A 23592-nucleotide genomic window follows, 5' to 3' on the forward strand; every position below is an offset into this window, starting at 1 on the left:
AGTGGGACAACTGGGACTGAGATCTAGACTCATGGCATGGCTGTGTCGCATGTGGCTACTCGACCCACTGTATCACAATGCTGGCTCCGAGAGATAGCAAATCTAAGGCTGGTATGGTAGCTCCCTGCAAAACCTCACTGACTGACATTCCTTGGATATGGATGGGACAGCCATTTTTTTCCTTATCCAAAATATCTGAACTCCAGCCAACAACCAGATTCAAGCCCAGAAGAGGGAAGGAGGATGCATACTGCCCCCTCTAAGGAATCGCACAGGATGCTTCTGCTTCATTGAGCAAAATCTAGAGGAACATACAACACATGTACAAAGGAAGCTAGGAAATGTGGTCTTTCACTAAGGAGCCCTATGTACAGCTACAAGCCTGAGCTTTGTTAACAGAAGGGATGGCAGCGTCGATCAGATGGTCTTGTACTACTAGCTGGGGCAAAGTCCATTCTGGTCCTGTCCCATTTTTATCAAAGCTCTGGGATTCATGACAAATAAAAGGACATTTTCCAAGCACATTTTCTCAAGATCTATAACACTGCCTCTACTTTAATTATTTTGAAAGCATATTCCCCTTAAGGGAAATGTAACTATATGGGCATGATTCACTCTAAATTATTGAAGAATTGATTTTTTTAAAAAGGTATTTTCTAGCCAAGACTTTTGAACCATTTTTAATGAGCCAAAAAATAAAACCAGTAACTCTTTCATTTGAAGAGAATAATGTTTTAGCCAAAAGCAAAAAAAAAGACAAACTGACTTACAGAAAATAAAGGTCCATATTCTTATACGGTCATGGTGATTTGGTTTGAAAACACATTATTTACTATATATTAGTTATGCATTATCAATAATGTAAGTATTTTTATGAACAAATTTTTAAAAATAATGCAGGTGGTAGAACTCTCTACAGAGGCACTACTTTCTGACACATTTTTCCAATCACAAGGATATATAATGAGGCTCACTACACAGTCAGATCTGTGCATGGGAGTCCCTTAAACAAACATTACAGTTCTGAACAAATGCACTTTTACTCCCTGGCAGGCCTACCGGATTTCAACTTCATCAAAGAGATGTGCTACAAGGAGGTAGTCCTTTAAGGCCCATGTAAAGAAAGATGATGGAGTAGGTAGACCATGCAAGAAAAGTGAGCAAGAAAAAGTACAGAAGATACATTGGATTGGCCCTGTTTGGTGAGATGAGTCAGAAAACCAGTAATCCAAATGAGTCAGCACCATCCCTATGAAAAATGCATGGACTGAAATGACTACAGATGTAATTTACTGGTAGAACATATGAGGATTTGAATACTTGTTCCTCCACCAAATAATTATGAGATTATTGGCCAGGTACATACCCTCTGCGAGCCTAAATTTCCATATTTGTAAAAGAGAAATAATAATAGTGCTCATAAGATTAGTACCTATATCTCATTGGCTGTTGGGAAGTTTACCTGATAATTTGTATACAATGTGTGGCATCTGTTCCTAGCATGTAATACACACTCAGCTAATGATAACTGTCATAAGTACTCATTGCCTTTCCTTCTGTTTTTCAGTGGATATCCTTTCTTCATGAGCCCTGTATCCTTCGTCTCTTATTCTTTAAAGAAACCAACTTGCCGGGATGTGGATGAGGGTAGAGATGATTGAATTCATCTCCCTCGAACCTATAATTTCATTGAAGTTGGAATAATAGTAAATAAATTGTTTGGGAGAAGGAGTTTCTGCTCTAGTCATTGATATAAACTGTTACTATATACTAAAAATAAAACTGCAAATTTTGAACAAAGTCAAAGATTCATCTAGGAAGAAAAGGCAATGTTTAGTTTGGCAAAATTTCAAAGAACTTGCCACTTACTGAACTGGCACAAAAAAGAAATAACTCAAAAGGTAGAGAATGAACTCAAACTAGACCCAGAGAATGGACCATTCATGACTTAAAACCACAGTAGAAAATAAGCCTGTTTAGGTAAAAGTTGCAACCAAACATCCTGAGAGGACTATCTTTTCTCATGGGTTGCCTTTAATAATAACAAAATTCATAAAGTCATAATCTTTTTTTTTCATAGTCTATGGTTACATCCCAGGTGCAGCCCAGGAGTATCTTAATCATGCTGTGCCTATAAGACCTAGCACAAGGCCTGCCTAATAATATGCCCAATAAATATTGGATCAGCAAAGAGTGAAATACATGAAGCAGTTAATTTCTTTTTTTTTTCTTCATATTGGGTTATTTATCTTTTTTTAACTTTTATTTAGTAAATATAAATTTCCAAAGTACAGTTAATGGATTACAATGGCTTCCCCCCACATAATTTCCCTCCCACTTGCACCCCTCTCATCTCCTGCTCCCTCTCCCATTCCATTCACATCAAGATTCATTTTCAATTATCTTTATATACAGAAGATCAATTCAGTATATATTAAGTAAATATTTCATCAGTTTGCACCCACACAGAAACACAAAGTATAAAATACTGTTTCAGTACTAGTTATAGCATTACTTCACATTGGACAACACATTAAGGACAGATCCCACATGAGAAGTAAGTACACAGTGACTCCTGTTGTTGACTTAACAATTTGACACTCTTGTTTATGGCGTCAGTAATCTCCCTAGGCTCTAGTCATGAGTTGCCAAGGCTATGGAAGCCTTTTGAGTTCGATGACTTCGATCTTATTCCGACAGGGTCTTAGTCGAAGTGGAAGTTCCCTCCTCCCTTCAGAGAAAGGCACCTCCTTCTTTGATGGCCCCATTCTTTCCACTGGGATCTCACAGAGATCTTTCATTTAGGTCTTCTTTTTTTCCCAGAGTGTCTTGGCTTTCCATGCCTAAAATACTCTCATGGGCTCTTCAGCCAGATCTGAATGCCTTAAGGACTGATTCTGAGGCCAGAGTGCTATTTAGGAATCTGCCATTCTATGAGTCTGCTGTGTATTCCGCTTCCCATGTTGGATCATTCTCTCCCTTTTTGATTCTATCAGTTAGAATTAGCAGACACTAGTCTTGTTTGTGTGATCCCTTTGACTCTTAGACCTATCAGTGTGATCAATTGTAAACTGAAATTGACCACTTGGACTAGTGAGATGGCATTGGTACATGCCACCTTAATGGGATTATATTGGAATCCCCTGGCACGTTTAGGAGTTAATTTCATCAGGGTTTTCCTCCATTTATGTTGAGAATTTCTCTGGATAACCATGAATTGGCCAAACTAGTTGGGAAGTCACTCCATGAAGCCATAGTATTTTGATCACACACCAAAGCCAGAAACTAATGATGCTAGCCATGGTTTCTGACACTCCAGTCTGTAAAGCTGGAAGGAACATGAGATCATTTATTACAACATTTCTTAAAGTATAGTTAGGGCCTATCACCTGGGAACTTTGGGAAATGCCAGTTCTTGACCATTCCTCCACACTTCTAATTCAGAAAACTCTAACAGGGCCCAGTAGTCAGTATTTTAAGGCCTACAGGTGGTTCTAATTCATGCTTCAGTTTGAGAACTGTTGATATAATTCAACTCCCTTAGTTTATAGAGGAGGAAATGGAGGCCTAGAAAGGAAAAGTCAGTTATTTTTTTCAAAGTCAACTTTTGCAAAAATTAATCAATTAAATATGCCAAATTTACACTCCTTAGCTTTATGATATTATTTCACCTCTCTGAGCTTTAATTTCCTTGAATGTAAAAGGGGCAGAATAATACTTATCATTTCATAGTAACTAAATGACATTGTATCCTAAGGCTGTATAAATAGATGATATATATACACATAGAAATATATATTCAACTACATATATACGGATAGACATATATGTACAGGCACACACACATATATAAAGTTAAAATTCTCTTTGAGACTAGTCAAAATTCTTGTATCTAAAAACTTCATGTATATAATAAACCTCATAAATAAGTTCCTGCAGGGGCAAGAACTTACTCAAATGTCAAAACACTTGTCCATGATTCATGCAACTGTTCTTCAGGCTGAAGTTTGCCATTGCAGAGGCTACAGGATTAACTTTTATGTTTGTGCCTGGAGAGCCCACAGGAGGTTCTAACATCAGGCTAGTTTCTGAAATAATTCCAGAAAGCCATTAAAAGAGGACTCAGCTAGTGATGAAAGGATCTTGGTAAACATGATCATCAACTTGACAAATGCATTTGTTTGGAGATGTATAACCCTTGATCTGTACCCCTGTAAACTAAATTTTCAGAATAGTTTAGTATACCCGAGAGAGGACAGATCATGCTTACCATCTGGTTATCAGAAAGTTTCTGTTCTTCCTGTACTTGCATGGCTGGGCTGATGATGGCATAGGGAAATAAATCAATTACACTGGCTGAGAAGTAGTCAGCGAAGACCTAAACTAGTACTCACAACATCAGGAGGTAGATTCTATAAATCAGACTTTTTCCATCAGTTTTTATAAGATTTTTCTCTGTGAAGTAGATCTGAACATGCACAGATTCCCATGGGCATACATATTTCTTCAAATATACAGTGCTGGGATAAACTGGCACAGCACACTCCTTAGAAAGTCTCTATTAAGTCAGACATCTCTAAAGTTCAATGTCTTACTTAGCATGCAACTACGATGTCTAAAGTATTGATATTGTACGATGGAGTGTTGGAGCTGGACTGCTGGTGGTTTCAGCATCCGGACAGCAGAGCCCAGAGCCTATGGGAACATATGCATACAGACAATGTGAGCTATACGCCGAACAGAATCCTGAGGCTGCACTGGTGATTCATTTAACTCTGCTTGGTTTTTAATGTGTATTAGAAATGTGCACTCTAATTCTTCCCTTGGATCCCAATGTCTATGTTCTAATAAAGAGAATATTTACTGAAGAAAGAGATTAAACATTCAGGAAGGGAGGAAGTTCAGTGAAGGGGAGACACATAAAAGTCCATTAAGAAATAATATTGCAGTTGGAGCTCCAGTTCTACCAAACAAATGTTGAGACTGGCCTTCATTATTCAATGTTCTTGGGATACAGGAATCTTACTTGTAATATTATAGTAGATGTTCTCTAAGTTTCTGAATTATTTTTTAAAAAATTTTTGAAGAAGTCTGCATTATCTAGGAAAAAAAGCAAATTGAATTAGAATCCCCTGGCACATTTCTAATTCAATCCCATCAAGGTGGCATGTACCAATGCCATCTCACTAGTCCAAGTGATCAATTTCAGTTCACAATTGATCATAATGATAGGTCTAAGAGTCAAAGAGCTCACATAAACAAGACTAGTGTCTGCTAATACTATCTGATAGAATTAAGAAAGAGAGGGCTGGTGCCGTGGCTCAATAGGCTAATCTTCCGCCTGTGGCGCAGGCACACTGGGTTCTAGTCCTGGATGGGGCACCAGTTCTGTCCCAGTTGCTCCTCTTCCAGTTCAGCTCTCTGCTGTGGCCCAGGAGTGCAGTGGAGGATGGCCCAAGTGCTTGGGCCCTGCACCCTATGGGAGACCAGGAGAAGCACCTGGCTCCTGCCTTCAGATCAGCGCAGCACGCCCGCTGCAGTGCTCTGGCCGCAGTGGCCATCGGAGGGTGAACCAATGGCAAAAGGAAGACCTTTCTCTCTCTGTATCTCTCTCACTGTCCACTCTGCCTGTCAAAAAAAAAAAAAAAAAAAAAAAAGAAAAGAAAGAAAGAAAGAGAGAGAGAACGATCCAACATGGGAAGCAGGATACACAGCAGACTCATAGAAAGGCAGATGCCCTAAATAGCACTCTGGCCTCAGAATTAACCCTTAAGGCATTCAGATCTGGCTGAAGAGCCCATGAGAGTATTTTAGGCATGGAAAGCCAGGACACTGTGGCAAAAAAAAAAAACAAAACATAACAAAACAAAACAAAACCCACCTAAATGAAAGATCTCTGTGAGTGAGATCCTCACTGGGAAGAACGGGCCATCAAAGAAGGAGGTACCTTTCTCTGAAGGGAGGAGAGAACTTCCACTTTGACTATGACCTCGTTTAAATAAGATCTGAGTCAGCGAACTCAAAGTGCTTTCATAGCCTTGGCAACTCAGGACAAGAGTCTAGGGTGATTACTGACACCATAAAAAACGGTGTCAATTTGCTAATTCAACAACAGGAGTCACTGTACACTTACTCCTTATGTAGGATCTATGTCCTTAATGTGCTGTACAATGTGAATTAATGCTATAACTAGTACTCCAACAATATTTTTTTTTGACAGGCAGAGTTAGACAGTGAGAGAGAGACAAGAGAGAAAGGTCTTTCTTCCGTTGGTTCACTCCCCAAATGGCCGCTAAGGCTGGCACGCCACACCGATGCGAAGCCAGGAGCCAGGTGCTTCTTCTGGTCTCCCATGGGGTGCAGGGCCCAAGCACTTGGGCCATCCTCCACTGCCTTCCTGGGCCACAGCAGAGAGCAGGACAGGAACAACAAAAGCATCAGACTCAGCTTGCCAAGGAGGAGCAGGCAGTTGGCTGTGGGTTTGGGAGGCTCAGCCCTTGTGTGGAGAGGCATGCAAGGTAGAGAGTTGATCCCCTGCACCCTGGGACTGCAGGAGCCCTGCATCCTACAACAGTGGAACTCCGTGACTGTGTGACATCTACATAGACTGGGAAACTGAGGAAGGCATGGGGTGCAGCTTGGTCTTTGGGTAATTACATGGTCTGAGTTTATGACCATGTCCTCCCATTACTCTAAACTCTTGCCCCACCCACAAATATTGGCCAGAGTTCCAGGGCCCCAGTATTCCACTAAGCCATAGAGGTACATTCCAAAGAACAAAGCCTTCAGAAGACATACCAGCAAGTATTTCCCCAGACACATAAATATAGATGTAGAAACACAAGAAACATGAGCAAGGAAGACAGTATGAAGCCCCAAAAGGAACATGAGAATGCTCCAATATTAGATTGCGAAGATGAGAAGGTTGATAAAATACCTGAAAAGGAATCCAAAAGAATGATGGTAAGATTACTCAAAAACATAGAGATACAATTATATGAATTAAATAAATCTATACATGACATGGATGAAAAATTCTGGGGTTGAGTTATGGCCATATGGGCAATGGTTCATGTCCCAGTTTCTCTGCTTTGATTCATCTCTATGTTAAAGTATCTAGGAAAACAACAGAAGATAGCCCAGGTGCTTGGGCCCTGCTACCCATGTAGGAGACCCAAATGAAGCTCCTGGCTCCTGGATTCAGCTAGGCCCAGCTTTGGCCATGGTGGTTATTTGGGAGAGAACCTAGCACATGGAAGCTCTCTCTATCTCTGTCTCTCCTTTCTCTGTAATTATGTCTTTCAAATAAATAAGTAAATAAATAAATATTTTTTAAAATGTCTGAAGTGATGTAGAGGTATTAAGAAAAAACTGAAATGAAGAATCTAGCATACCAAATAAAAAAATACAGTGGAGCCTGCGCCGCGGCTCACTAGGCTAATCCTCCGCCTTGCAGCGCCAGCACACCGGGTTCTAGTCCCAGTCAGGGCGCCGGATTCTGTCCCGGTTGCCCTTCTTCCAGGCCAGCTCTCTGCTGTGGCCAGGAAGTGCAGTGGAGAATGGCCCAAGTGCTTGGGCCCTGCACCCCATGGGAGACCAGGAGAAGCACCTGGTTCCTGCCATCGGATCAGCGCAGTGCGCCGGCCACAGCGCGCCGGCTGCGGCGGCCATTGGAGGGTGAACCAACGACAAAGGAAGACCTTTCTGTCTGTCTCTCTCTCTCACTGTCCACTCTGCCTGTCAAAAAAAAAAAAATACAGTGGAAAGTCTTAACAACAGGTTCAATGAGGCAGAATAAAGAATATCTCAGCTGGAAAACAAGTCTTTTGAAATACCCCTATCAGAAAAAAAAAATAGAAAAAAACAAAAACAGTGTCAGGATCTATGGGATACCACCAAACAACCAAATATACATGTCTTAGGTGTTTCTGAAGGAATGAAAAAGACAGAATGGCTTAGAAAATGCATTCACTGAAATAATATCAGAAAATTTCAAGAAAGATATGGACATGAAAGTACAGGAAGCACAAAGAACACCAAGCAGACATACTCACGGAAGATCTTAATCATGACACATTACGTTGAATGTTCCAGAAGTAAAACATAAAGAAAAGATTCTAAAATGTACAAGAAATGACAGATTAACTTTGAAGGATCTCTAATTAGACTGACAGTAGATTTCTCACCAGAAATCCTACAGGCTAGGAGAGAACTGAGAGAAGCCGTCCAATTTAAAAAAAAAAAAAAAAAAAGAACATGTCATCCCAGAATACTGTATCCAGTGAAGCTGTCATTTATTAATTAAGGTGCAATAAAGACCTTCCAAGAAAAACAAAAGTTGAAGAAATTTGTCACCACCCAGACAGCCTTATAACAAATACCTAAGGATGCACTATACACAGAAACAAAGATAATCAGCATCATGAAAGAATGTGAAGGCAGAAAATGTCTTAGTAATAGTACAAAGGATATTCAAACAAAGAAAAGGAATATGTACATAAAAATAGCAAAACCAAGTCATTATCTATTAATAATAACCTGGATGCAAATGGAATAAATTCTCCAAATAAAAGATAAAGAGTGGATGAATGGATAAAAAAACAAAACCCATCGGACTGTGCCTATAAGAAACACACTTCATGGGGCCAGCTCTGTGGCACAGTAGGTTAATCCTCTACCTGCAGCACTCACATCCCCTGTGGGTGCCAGTTCTAGTCCCAGCTGCTCCTTTTCCCATCCAGCTCTCTGCTATGGTCTGAGAAAGCAGAGGATGACCCAATTCCTTGGGCCCCTGCACCCATGTGGGAGACCCAGAAGAAGCTCTTGGCTCCTGGCTTCGGATCAGCCATTTGGGGAGTGAACTAATGGACAACCCTACCAACAAAGAAAAGCCCAGGACTGGGTGACTTCATTGCTGAATTCTACCAAGCTTTTCAAGCGGAACTAATTTAAATTTGTCTTACTAAAATATTCAAAACATTAGAAATGGAAGAGATCCTTCCAAACTCCTTCTGTGAGACCAGCATCACCTTAATTTCAAAACCAGAAAAAGATAAAACAAAGAAAGAAAACTATAAACTAATATCCCTGATAAAACTAGATGCAGAAATTCTCAACAAAATACTAGCTACTTGAATCCAACAACATATCAAAAGACCATCCAACTGGACCAAGTGGGATTTATCCCAAGGATTGTTCAACATATGCAAACCAATAAACAGGATACTTCACATTAAAAAATTGAAGAACAAAAAACAGTATGATTAACTTAGTAGATGCAGAGAAAGTCTTTGATAAAATACAACATCCTTTCCATGATAAAAAACCTTAAGCAAACTGGGAATAGAACAGTCCTCAACACAATCAAGGCAATATAGACAAATTCACAACAGAATCATATTGAATGGGGAAAAGCTGGAAGCATTTCTACTAAGATCTGGAACCAGACAAGGGTGCCCACTCTCACCATTACTATTCAATACAGTTCTGGAAGTTTTAGTAGGCTCTGTTAGGCAAAATCAATTCATCAAAGTGATGCAAAAAGGAAAGGAGGAAGTTAAATTATCCCCACTTGTAGATAACATGATCCTAACTATAGGGGAACCAGAAGATTATTGGAACTCATAAAAGAATTTGGCAGAGTTGTAGGGTATAAAATCAACACACACACACAATAGGATCTGTATATACAAACAATGCTATGGCTGAGAAAGAACTTGTAAGATCAGTCCTATTAATAATAGCTACAAAAATTTAAAAAATATTGAAATAAATTTAATCAAGGGTGTGAAAGATCTCTACAATGAAAATTATAAAACATTAAGCAATGAAGGAGAAGACACCAAAAAATGGAAAAAAAAAACCTCTTCCATGTTCCTAAAGCAATGTTAAATAATAAGAACAAAGCTGGAGGCATCACAGTACCAGATTTCAAAACATATACAGGGCAGTGATAATTGAAACAGCCTGGTAATGGCACATAAATAGACATGTGGACCAATGGAACAGAATAGAAATGCCACAAATCAATCCATGTATCTATAACCAACTAATCTTTGACAAAGGAGCTAAAAATCACTCCTGGACAAAGGACCATCTCTTCAACAAATGCTGTTGGGGAAAACTGAATATCCACATGTAGAAGTATGAAATAAGACCCCTATCTTACACCATCCACAAAAATTAACTCACATTGGATCAAGGATCTAAATCTATGACCTGATATGATCAAATTACTAGAAAAAACACTGCAAGTTACTGGCATAGGCAAAGATGTCCTGGATGAGACCCCAGAAGCATAAGTAATAGAACAAAAAATAGACAAATGGATTATATCAAGGTAAGAAGATTCTGCACAGCAAAGGAAGACACAACCAACAGAATCAGAGGAAATATTTGCAAAGTATACAACTGATAAACAATTAATACCCAGAATATATAAGTTTTCTCAAGAAACTCAACAACAAAAGAAACAATCCAGTTAAGAAATAGCAAAGGACATGAATAGGCATTTTTCAAAATATAAATGGCCAACAGATACATGAAAAAATGCTCAGGATCACTAGCCATCAGGGAAATGCAAATAAAAACCATAGCAATGTTTTACCTCATCCCAATTAGAATGGCTATCATTCAAAAATCAACAAATAACAAATGCTTGTGGAGCGAAAAGTAACTTAATACACTATTGGTAGGGATATAAACTAGTACAATCATAATGGAATGGCATTATGGAAGACATTATGGAGATTCATCAGAAATATGCATATTGTTCTACCATATCACCCAGGCATCCCACTCTGGGAATTTACCCAAAGGAAATGAATCAGAATATGAAAGAGTTATCTGCACCCACATGTTTATGGCAGCCCAAGTCACATGATCTAAGGGAATCAACTGATGACTGGATAAAGAAAATGTGGTACATATACATGAGGGGATACTACTCAGCCATAAAAAGAATGAAATGTTGTCTTTTGTCACAAAATGGACACAACTGGAGACCATTATGCTTAGTGAGACAAGCCAGACTGAAAAAGATAAATATGTTTTATATAATTTGTAGTAACTAATATAGAGAGCATTAACAAACTTAGTGTATATGAACAAAGTTGACATCTTGTGATTTGACTAGTATTTATAGCTCTTTTCTATATTTCTGTAGAACAGTGATCTTTATTTTTCTTGTAGAACGCTATTTAGCTTGCAATTATAAAGTAAATTGAAAGTCTATTATCACAAAATATTGAGAGAAAGGAAGAAAGGAAGGAAGGGGGAGGGAAGGAGAAAAGCATTATTATATTCTTAGAACTGTATCTGTGAAATCTGTTCCATTTATATTCATAAATTTAAAATATTTTTTTAAATAAAGGAAAAATGTCCCTCAAAATTGATAAAAAATACAGCAGTGTGTAGCTCAGGTCCATAGACATAAAGGTCTTATATATTATAGAATTGTTTCTAGTACAGGCATATTCGATTCTTGCATCATAGCCAGAAATACCAATTATATGTTCCAACGGAAACCTATGGTGTTTAAGCAGAGATGAAATTTTTCTGTTGGTACAATGCATTGTTGTAGTTATAAGGTTCATTTTATGGATTACCATGGGCATGAAATCTTGCACAACACTGTTAAAACAGAAAATTATGGCTATTCCAAATAGTAAGTTTTCAGATAGTCTTTTTCTGTGTTACTTCGTAGTGCTTAACAAATGAGTGGAACAAGAGGAAGGAAGGAAGGAAGGAAGGAAGGAAGGAAGGAAGGAAGGAAGGGAGGGAGGGAGGGAGGGAGGGAGGGAGGGAGGGAGGGAAAGGAAGGAAGGAAAAGGAAGGGGAAAGGAGGCAAAATTATTGAGAGGGAGAGGCAGAGAGAGATTTTCTGACAGTTAATTTTCTAGTGACTTCATCAGCTGGGCCTAGGTCAGGAAGAAGCCAGGAGCCAGGAACTCATGTGGGTGTCAGGGGCACAAGTACTTGGGTCATCTTCAAATGCTTTCCCTGGAGCATTAGCAGGGAGCTGGATTGAAAGTGGAGCAGCCAGGACTTGAACCGGTGATCATCCAGCATGCTGGTATTGTAGGCAGTGGCTTAACCTGCATTGTGACAATGTGAGCCCCTCATGCTTTTACTAATACCAGCATATGCTTTGCCCAACTCTCCACTTGTAACCACCTTCCATCAGTGGCAGAAACTTCAGGTTGTCAACTTAGTTTTCATCCTCCCTCTACCCTATATTTTCAAAACTTTATTTAAAAAGGTGGAAGACAATTTAAATTCCTTTGGGTAAATTCCAAGGAGTGGGATGGCTGGGTCGAACGGTAGGGTTATCTTCAGGTTTCTGAGGAATCTCCAGACTGACTTCCATAGTGGCTTGACCAGTTTGCATTCCCACCAACAGTGGGTTAGTGTCCCTTTTCCCCCACATCCTTACCAGCATCTGTTGTTGGTAGATTTCTGTATGTGAGCCATTCTAACCGGGGTGAGGTGAAACCTCATTGTGGTTTTGATTTGCATTTCCCTGATTGCTAGTGACCTTGAACATTTTTTCATGTGCCTGTTGGCCATTTGGATTTCCTCTTTTGAAAAATGTCTATTGAGGTCCTTGGCCCATCTCTTAAGTGGGTTGTTTGTTTTGTTTTTTTGGAGTTTCTTGATCTCTTTGTAGATTCTGGTTATTAACCCTTTATCTGTTGCATAGTTTGCAAATATTTTTTCCCATTCTGTCGGTTGTCTCTTCACTCTCCTGACTGTTTCTTTTGCAGTACAGAAACTTCTCAATTTGATGCAATCCCAATAGTTGATTTTGGCTTTGACTGCCTGTGCCTCCCGGGTCTTTTCCAGAAATTCTTTGCCTGTGCCAATATCTTGAAGGGTTTCTCCAATGTTCTCTAATACCTTGATGGTGTCAGGTCGTAGATTTAGGTCTTTAATCCATGTTGAGTGGATTTTTGTGTAAGGTGTAAGGTAGGGGTCTTGCTTCATGCTTCTGCACGTGGAAATCCAGTTTTCCCAGCACCATTTATTGAATAGACTGTCCTTGCTCCAGGAATTGGTTTTAGATCCTTGATCAAATATAAGTTGGCTGTAGATGTTTGGGTTGATTTCTGGTGTTTCTATTCTGTTCCATTGGTCTATCCATCAGTTTCTGTACCAGTACCATGCTGTTTTGATGACAACTGCCCTGTAGTATGTCCTGAAATCTGGTATTGTGATGCCTCCGGCTTTGTTTTTGTTGTACAAGATTGCTTTAGCTATTCGAGGTCTCTTGTGCCTCCATATAAATTTCAGCACCATTTTTTCCAGATCTGAGAAGAAGGTCTTCGGTATCTTGATTGGTATTGCATTGAAACTATAAATTGCTTTTGGGAGAATGGACATTTTGATGATATTGATTCTTCCAATCCATGAGCATGGAAGATTTTTCCATTTCTTGGTATCCTCTTCTATTTCTTTCTTTAAGGTTTTGTAATTTTCATCGTAGAGATCTTTAACGTCCTTGGTTAAGTTTATTCCAAGGTATTTGATTCTTTTTGTAGCTATTGTGAATGGGACTGATTTTAGAAGTTCTTCCTCAGCCATGGCATTTTCTGTGTGCAGCACAATTCACAATAGCCAAGACCTGGAACCAACCTAAATGCCCATCAACGGTAGACTGGATAAAGAAATTATAGGATATGTACTCTTTAGAATACTATACTGCAGCAAGAAACAACGAAATCCAGTCATTCACAACAAAATGGAGGAATCTGGAACACATCATGCTGAGTGAAATAAGCCAGTCCCAAAGGGACAAATACCATATGTTCTCCCTGATCGGTGACAACTGACTGAACACCAAAAAGGAAACCTGTTGAAGTGAAATCGACACTATGAGAAATGGTGACTTGATCAGCATAGCCCTGACTGTTAATGAACAAGTTAATACATTATCCCACTTAGTAGTTTTTTTTGTCTGTTCTACTTAATATGACTGGTTTAATTCTGTAATTAATCCACAGTTATTCTTAAGTGTTGAAATTTAACTGAAATGTGATCCCTGTTAAACATAAGAGTGGGAATAAGAGAGGGAAGAGATGTACAATTTGGGACATGCTGAAGCTGACTTGCCCCAAATGGTAGAGTTAGAAACATACCAGGGGATTCCAATTTAATCCCATCAAGGTGGCATGTACCAATGCCATCTCACTAGTCCAAGTGATCAATTTCAGTTTACAATTGATCATAATGAAAGGACTAAGAGTCAAAGGGAGCACATAAACAAGTCTAGTACCTGCTAATACTAACCGATATAATAAATAAAGGGGAGAGTGATCCAACATGGGAAGTGAGATACTCAGCAGACTCATAGAATGGTGGATGTCCTAAACAGCACTCTGGCCTCAGAATCAGCCCTAAAGGCATTCCGATCTGGCTGAAAATCCCATGAGAGTATTTCAGGCATGGAAAGCCAAGACACTCTGGCAAAACAAACAAAAATAAAAAAAACAAAAAGGACCTAAATGAAAGATCTCTATGAGTGAGATCCCAGCCGAAAGTATGGGCCATCAAAGAAGGAGGTACCTTTCTCTGAAGGGAGGAGAGAACTTCCAAGATAAGAGTCGGAGAACTCAAGGGGCTTCCATAGCCTTGGAAACTCATGACTGGTGCATAGGGAGATTACTGATGCCATAAACAGGAGTGTCAATTTGTAAAGTCAACAACAGGAGTCACTGTGCACTTACTCCTCATGTAGGATCTCTGTCCTTAATGTGCTGTACATTGAGACTTAATGCTATAACAAGTACTCAAACAGTATATTTCACTTTGTGTTTCTATGTGGGTGCAAACTGTTGAAATCTTTACTTAATGTATACTAAACTGATCTTCTGTTAAAAAAAAAAAAAGAAGAAATTAGCAATTCCCAACTTGACTCTCACTGGGATTAAACATGACAATAGGTCTGATCTGATTTCATCATCATTTAAAAAATCATCTATTATTTTTCACTTTATGTTTCTGTGTGGGAGCAAACTGTTGAAATCTTTACTTAATGTATGCTAAACTGATCTTCTGTATATAAAGAGAATCGAAAATGAATCCTCATGTGAATGGAAGGGGAGAGGGAGTGGGAAAGGGGAGGGTTGCGGGTGGGAGGGACGTTATTGGGGGGGAAGCCATTGTAATCCATAAGCCGTACTTTGGAAATTTATATTCATTAAATAAAAGTTAAAAAAAAAAGGTGGAAGACAGAGAAGGAGTGACAGAGAGATCTTGCATCCACTGGTTCACTCCTCAAATGTCTGCAACAGCAGGGGCTAGGCCAGGTTGAAGCCAGGAACCAAGAGCCCCATTTGGTGTCCATATGGATGGGTGCCAAGAACCCAAGTACTTGGAAGCTGGATTCAAAGCAGAGTAATCAGAAGTTGAACCACACTCTCCTCCGGGATGTTTAACCCACTGTGCCAGAACATGAGCCCCTTTCCCCTTCTTTTATAAAAACACACTTTCATTTTCTCAGACCCTGAAGTGTGACCAATGAACCTCCCTTACATTAATGAAATTCTGGACAATGAGATGTAAGCTGAAGTGACTGGGTGAGATCAGCGACAGCATTTGACATACAGAAGCAGATTCAGCCAACATGCACACTTTTGCCTTGTGTTTGTATCTTTCTTCTACCTAGATCATGGAATTGATACTTAAGGCAACTGCCCAAGACCATAAGTATGGGTCCTGCATTGAGGACAAGGGGATTATGTGCACAGAACTGAAAGAAGGGTAACATATTAGAGGACAGAGACCTGCAGGGACAATGTGCGGCATGTAGAGGGCCATGTCAGTGAGTTTTGTTTTTGTTTTAGCACCAGAAAGACTTGGGAAAGCTCATGCTGGGAAACTACAGGATTTTATTTTCATTGGTAAAAATTCTGCCAGCTGCAGTGTGCTAAGTGGGCTTAAGAAGACGAGTTTACAGTCAGTGAGCTGTGTTAGAAGCCTGTTGAACAGTTCAGGTAAGAGACTATGGGAAGGTAGACTTGGCAGTATTTAAAGGTGGAGAGAGCTCAGGGATTACAGATATACATGGAGCATAAATGTGACAGCCTTAGTAACTGATTAGACACAGAGGAAAAATGACAAGGCAGTAGCAAGTTTGCAGTGCAGGCTTGGAGGTGCAACTCTTTGAAATTCACAAAGCAAAATGAAGGGACAACTCTTTGCTCTGTGCTTGTAACCAGGACGGTGCTTTCTGCTGGAGAAAATCACACTGAAGGGTAGGTTCATAATAGTTTCATGACTAGCCCTCAAGAAGGATTCTTTTTTTTAAACTTTTATTTAGTAAATATAAATTTCCAAAGTACAGTTTATGGATTACAATGGCTTCCCCCCCCATAATTTCCCTCCCACTCGCACCCCTCTCATCTCCCGCTCCCTCTCCCATTCCATTCATATCAAGATTCATTTTCAATTATCTTTATGTACAGAAGATAACACCCATTGACAATCCTCCACGTCTTCCTAATCAACGTGAACCCCAATTCCCTATGCCTCCATTGTAAATCTTTTTCTGCTCTTCTAAAAGTCCTGACTCCCCTAATTTTTGACCCCTTTGTCAAGTGATCATCTCACCTCCCATTTCACAGAGGAAACAGACACCAAGAGGAAGGACATCCCTTGACTCTCCATTTGTCAGAATGTTGCTCCCTAGTTGTGCACCCTATTAAAACAGATGTGTCCCAAAGCCAATCCCTCCTGCTTTCTGGACCCTTTCAATGTAGGTCCGATTTTCCCTTTTCTTTAATATCGTCACTCCCTAATGGAACCTTCCTATTAGCCATAGGAAATGCTCATGCAAATCTCTTCCATCTTTAAAAAGCCAAACGAACAACAGAACTTACTTACTCCTCTGACTTATTGACTTACTCCTCTAGTGACTGCACCATTCCTCTTTCTTTCTCTTCCAACCAAATTTCTGAAGTGTTGTCTACTAATCACTAGCCAGTTGAGTGACCTAGGATAATTAATTTCTTTGACTCATTGCTCTCTACTGTAAAAGGGGGAATGGGTAACATTACTACACATCTTGTTGGGGTTATTGAAATGTGATAATCCAAATATAGCAATTGTCACAGTGTCTAGTAAATTCTTAGTAAATGTTAGTTGTAGTAGTTACTATTTACTCTTGTTAAACAAAATTTTAAGGATTTATTTTAGACTAAACTCATACAATGGGCCCCAGCAGACTAGACTAAAATTCAGAATGGGGAGCAGGTGTTTAGCTTAGCAGTTAAGAAGTCAGCTGTGACACCTGAGAACCTGGGTTCAATACCTCACTTTGGCTCCTGACTCCAACTTGCTGCTAATGCAGATGCTGGGAGACAGCAGTGATGGCTCAAGAAGTTGTGTCCTGCTATTCACATGGGAGACCTGGATGGAGTTCCCGACTCCTGGTTTTGGCCTAAACCTGTCCTAGCCTGGACATGTGGGAGACTGAAAGACTTTCTCTCTCTTTTTCTCCCTGATTGACTCATTATTTTTTTTAAAAAAATTTAACATTCAAAATGGAGTCACTCATTAAAAATCAAATAAACTGATTTGTTACTTGATTTTCTATTAACGCTAGGAAAGTTGACTGTTGTCTCTAAATAAGCTAATTTCAATTGGCATGATAATGAAGTTCCCTCTCTTTAATTCTGAATCCTTAAATTCTCAATTGGGAAGTAACCTGAAATACTCTGAGGTTAACTAATCAATTACTCTCACATTGTTCTGTCTGTGCCTTAAAATGAAATTAACTTTGAAATGGCCAATTTGTTTTTTGATTTAGTTTATGCTTTCTTCAAGCTCTTTTCTGTCTAAAAACCAAATTCTGTTCAATTCATTGGAGTACTTACTGCATTTTATGAAGTAAATTATTGTTCAATTCTAGCATCACAGAATAAAGCCAATTAGTAAGTATTGTCAATTCATCTTTTGATATTTTTAACCCTTATCTTCTGGCTCCCACTTACTATAATAAAGTGAATGTCACTAAAGTCCCTGCTATAGTACGAATGTGTCCCCCAAAATTCTTGTGTTGGAAACGTAATCACCAACACAACCACACTGGGAGGTGGGGCCGTTTTGGGAGGTAACAGCTCACAAGGGCTCCCCTGAGGTGCTACCTTATCTTAGAATTTCAGGCAGTTTGTAATTCACAGGAAAGATAAAATAAGGTACATGTATTGAATATTAAATGAACAAAGATGGGAACAAAATTAATTGAGATGGGGATAACTATGTACACCACTGGTTTACAAATGCACTACAGATAAATCTGAAATTCCTTTAAGTTTTCAAGCAAAGGAAGGAGGGACACCTTGCCAATTTCTCAATATGATGCTCATGAGGAACAGAGAAAGTGAAATTAATCATTTGGAATAAAACTGGGAGAAATTGAGAATAATATGGGTTCTCAGATCAGAGAAGATTTTTCCTATGAGGCCCACACTAAGAGTTCGTGGGTAAGATAATTGAAACTACAAGGTTAGGTGGGGAATATTGGGGCAGTCGGTGACATAAGGCCTGCGAAATGATTTGGTCTGGCAACACCATGGTAACTTCAGACAGTACTTGAAATTCAATAAATCTATAGCAGACTAGTTTTTAAGTCAGTAATTTTGTACGGTCTGTGAATGATATTATAAATATCCAAATGGCACTGGCAGGGAAAAGTAATGCCCTGATAGAGGCGTTACTTTTCCAAAGTAGCAGGTGGCTGAAATGACGGAGGTCAAGTGATTTGATTGATACTAGTCATACAGCTTGTGAATGGCAGGACCAGGCTTTAAACTCATGCCTCTCTGGCTCCAAAACCCATGTTCTTTCCATTACCTTCAAGTGCATTTTAAAAATAAATTCCCCCTCCCTTAGTAACTGTGAGTCAACAACAGATCTCTATATATGATGTTCCTAACAGAGTAACATATGACATTGCAAAAGCTCTGTATCTTAATGATCCCCTGGCGTTTCTGCACTTTCAGGTTAGAGATAAATGTACAATCCTGGGTAGAAAAGAATGGGGGAGGGAAGCAGAACATAAAGTATTAATAAACACTGTAAAATCATTACCTGGTCCCTTAAGTAGCCTCTAAAGTAAAGACAGTGGGGAATAAGCATTGCAGGAAGGTTTTTACCCACTCCTAATAGATTGTACATCTCAATATCTAAAAGGGTATGAAATTTTAACGGAATTTTTAATGTCTTTCTAGGTTTTATGATACCACAAACAGATCATCTTCATTCTTTGTGCCACAAGAACAGACGGGTGGCAGGGGTGATGGATACGTGACTCACCACCTCCTCAGGCCCATGAAGGCTGTCTCAAGCAGCAGGCAAACTTCTGGGATCAATAGAGTTCAGGGCAATGTTGTGTCTGCCAGCAACCCTTCAAGAAGGCCATTAGTCAACTGGTGACCTGCCAGCCTGACCACAGCAACCCTCTGATGTGTATTCTCAGAAAGGTTAGCCCACATGCTGAGAAACTGAAAACATCATGGGTAGCTTGAAGCCAAACCTCCACAGAAGTGGGGTGAAGGGCACAGCTGAGGAGCTATGCAGTCAAAGGCAGGGTCACCACCCACCAGCCACGTGCCCAGAATAAGCTAATAAGAAGAGCTACAATGTGTCAAATGCAATAGAGAAGGCCAACCATTGGGAATGGCTGCCCTCAAGAACATTGAATTAAATGACCCCCAAATGGATGACAATGCCATGAGGTCGAATGTCTAACCAGGGTCTAGAATCAAGTCCCAAGTTAATAGCTTTCACAAAAAGAAAAATCCAAAAATGAATGGTGAATTTCAATGTAGTTAAAACACATACAGTTTTACCAGGTTGGCTCATCCTCTCCCAGAATTTCTCAGAAGTTGAGGTGAAATCTAATCTTCAAAAAGCCACATCTTCAGGTCTCTTATCCCACTGCTAGTTCAGAAAAAGGGAACCAAGTCCTTTAAGGCATCATTTATGTTCTGTGACCTAAGTAATCCCCTGGAGTGATCACTAAGGAGGGGTTCAGTGTCAGAAAGATCTCGATTAGAATCTAGCTCCATGATTTACTAATATTTTTTAATTTGGGCAGATAATTTCCTGAGGTTAAATAATCCCAGATTATTAAACTGTTTCTTGCATTTACTGGACCTAAATTATCTCTTTCATGCAGATTATGGAGCAACCTAACTCTATGTTACCTACTGTATGGCCTTGATCATTTATTAACCCCCTGAGTCCTGGTTTCCTCCTCAGTATAATGCATATAAAAGCAACTACCTAGACTGGTCAAGGGAATTAAGTAAATTCATCATAAATTTTATTTATTTCTTTTTAATTTAGTAAATATAAATTTCCAAAGTACAGTTAATGGATTACAATGGCTTCCCCCCACATAATTTCCCTCCCATTCAGATCCATCCCATCTCCTGCTCCCTCTCCCATTCCATTCACATCAAGATTCATTTTCAATTATCTTTATATACAGAAGATCAATTCAGTATAGATTAAGTAAAGATTTCATCAGTTTGCACCTACACAGAAACACAGACTGTAAAATACTGTTTCAGTACTAGTTATAGCATTACTTCACATTGGACAACACACTAAGGACAGATCCCACATGAGAAGTAAGTACACAGTGACTCCTGTTGTTGACTTAACAATTTGACACTCTTGTTTATGGCGTCAGTAATCTCCCTAGGCTCTAGTCATGAGTTGCCAAGGCTATGGAAGCCTTTTGAGTTCAATGACTTCGATCTTATTCCGACAGGGTCTTAGTCGAAGTGGAAGTTCTCTCCTCCCTTCAGAGAAAGATACCTAATTCTTTCATGGCCCTGTTCTTTCCACTGGGATCTCACTTGCAGAGATCGTCCATTTAGGTATTTTTTTTCCCAAGGTGTCTTGGCTTTCCATGCCTAAAATACTCTCATGGGCTCTTCAGCCAGATCTGAATGCCTTAAGGACTGATTCTGAGGCCAGAGTGCTATTTAGGAATCTGCCATTCTATGAGTCTACTGTGTATCCCGCTTCCCATGATGGATCGTTCTCTCCCTTTTTGATTCATTCAGCTAGTATTAGCAGACACTAGTCTTGTTTGTGTGATCCATTTGACTCTTAGACCTATCAGTGTGATCAATTGTGAACTGAAATTGAACACTTGGAGTAATGAGATGGCATTGGTACATGCCACCCCGATGGGATTGTATTGGGAAACCTGGCATGATTCTAACTCCACCATTTGGGGCAAGTCAGCTTGAGCATGTCCCAAATTGTACATCTCCTCCCCCTCTCATTCCCACTCTCATATTCAACAGGGATCACTTCTCAGTTAAAATTTAAACACCTAAGAATAATTGTGTGTTAATCACAGAGTTCAACCAATAGTACTAGAACAAAACAAAGAGAAAATACTAAAATGGATAAAGTATTACATTGTACATCAACAGTCAGGCCAAGAGCTGATCAAGTCACTGTTTCCCATAGTGTCCATTTCACTTCAACAGGTTTCCCCTTTGGTGCTCAGTTAGTTGTTGCCGATCAGGGAGAACATATGATATTTGTCCCTTTGGGACTGGCTTAATTCACTCAGCATGATGTTTTCCAAATTCCTCCATCTTGTTGCAAATGACTGGGTTTCGATGTTTTTGACTGCTGTATAGTATTCTATAGAGTACATGTCCCATAATTTCTTTATCCAATCTACAGTTGATGGGCATTTGGGTTGGTTCCAGGTCTTAGCTATTATGAATTGAGCTGCAATAAACATTAAGGTGCAGACAGCTTGTTTGTTTGCCAATTTAATTTCCTTTGGGTAAATTCCAAGGAGTGGGATGGCTGGGTTGTATGGTAGGGTTATCTTCAGGTTTCTGAGCAATCTCCAGACTGACTTCCATAGTGGCTTGACCAGTTTGCATTCCCACCAACAGTGGGTTAGTGTCCCTTTTTCCCCACATCCTCACCAGCATCTATTGTTGGTAGATTTCTGAATGTGAGCCATTCTCACCGGGGTGAGGGAAACCTCATTGTGGTTTTGATTTGCATTTCCCTGATTGTTAGTGATCTTGAACATTTTTTCATGTGTCTGTTGGCCATTTGGATTTCCTCTTTTGAAAAATGTCTATTGAGGTCCTTGGCCCATCTCTTAAGTGGGTTGTTTGCTTTGATGTTGTGGAGTTTCTTGATTTCTTTGTAGATTCTGGTTATCAACCCTTTATGTGTTGCATAGTTTGCGAATATTTTTTCCCATTCTGTCGGTTGCCTCTTCACTTTCCTGACTGTTTCTTTTGAAGTACAGAAACTTCTCAATTTGATGCAATCCCAAATGTTAATTTTGGCTTTTTTTTTTTTTTTTTTTTTGACAGGCAGAGTGGACAGTGAGAGAGAGAAAGACAAAGAGAAAGGTCTTCCTTTTTGCCGTTGGTTCACCAATGGCTGCCATGGCTGACATGCTGCGGCCGGCGCACCGCGCTGATCTGATGGCAGGAGCCAGGTGCTTCTCCTGGTCTCCCATGGGGTGCAGGACCCAAGGACTTGGGCCATCCACCACTGCACTCCCTGGCCACAGCAGAGAACTGGCCTGGAAGAGGGGCAACCGGGACAGAATCTGGCACCCCGACCGGGACTAGAACCCGGTGTGCCGGCACCGCAAGGCGGAGGATTAGCCTAGTGAGCCGTAGTGCTGGCTAATTTTGGCTTTGACTGCCTGTGCTTCTGGGGTATTTTCCAAGAAGTTTGCCAGTACCTATATCTTGCAGAGTTTCTCCAATGCTCTCTAATAATTTGATGGTGTTGGGTCATAGATTTAAATCTTTAATCCATGTTGAGTGAATTTTTGTGTAAGGTGAAAGGTAGGGGTCTTGCTTCATGGTTCTGCACGTGGAAATCCAATTTTCCCAGCACCATTTATTGAATAGACTGTCCTTGCTCCAGGGATTGGTTTTGGATCCTTGATCAAATATAAGTTGGTGGTAGATATTTGGATTAATTTCTGGTGTTTCTATTCTGTTCCATTGGTCTATCCATCTGTTTCTGTACCAGTACCATGCTGTTTTGATAACAACTGCCCTGTAGTATTTCCTGAAATCTGGTATTGTGATGCCTCTGGCTTTTTGTTGCACAATATTGCTTTAGCTATTCGAGGTCTTCTGTGTCTCCATATGAATTTCAGCATCATTTTTTCAAGGTCTGAGAAGAATGTCTTCAGTATTTTGATTGGTATTGCATTGAATCTGTAAATTGCTTCCTAGACACATGCAACCTACCTAAATTGAACCAGGAAGACATAGAAAACCTAAACAGACCCATAACTGAGACAGAAATTGAAACAGTAATGACGGCCCTCCCAACAAAGAAAAGCCCAGGACCAGATGGATTCACTGCTGAATTCTACCAGACATTTAAAGTAGAACTAACTCCAATTCTTCTCAAACTATTCAGAACAATTGAAAAAGAGGGAATCCTCCCAAATTCTTTCTATGAAGCCAGCATCACCTTAATTCCTAAGCCAGAAAAAGATGCAGCATTGAAAGAGAATTACAGACCAATATCTCTGATGAACATAGATGCAAAAATCCTCAATAAAAT

General features: G+C 39.7%; 1 protein-coding gene across 27 annotated transcripts in view; it reads right to left on the reverse strand.

Annotated features, from left to right (window-relative positions):
• FGGY (FGGY carbohydrate kinase domain containing) overlaps positions 1-23592 on the reverse strand; it is a 511202-nt gene that overhangs the window by 275421 nt on the left and 212189 nt on the right. The gene's annotated exons all lie outside the window — the stretch shown is intronic.

This window comes from Oryctolagus cuniculus, chromosome 7 (assembly GCF_051225735.1).
Source record: "Oryctolagus cuniculus isolate XC-2025 breed Fujian yellow rabbit chromosome 7, ASM5122573v1, whole genome shotgun sequence".
NCBI classification, from domain to species: Eukaryota; Metazoa; Chordata; class Mammalia; order Lagomorpha; family Leporidae; genus Oryctolagus; species Oryctolagus cuniculus.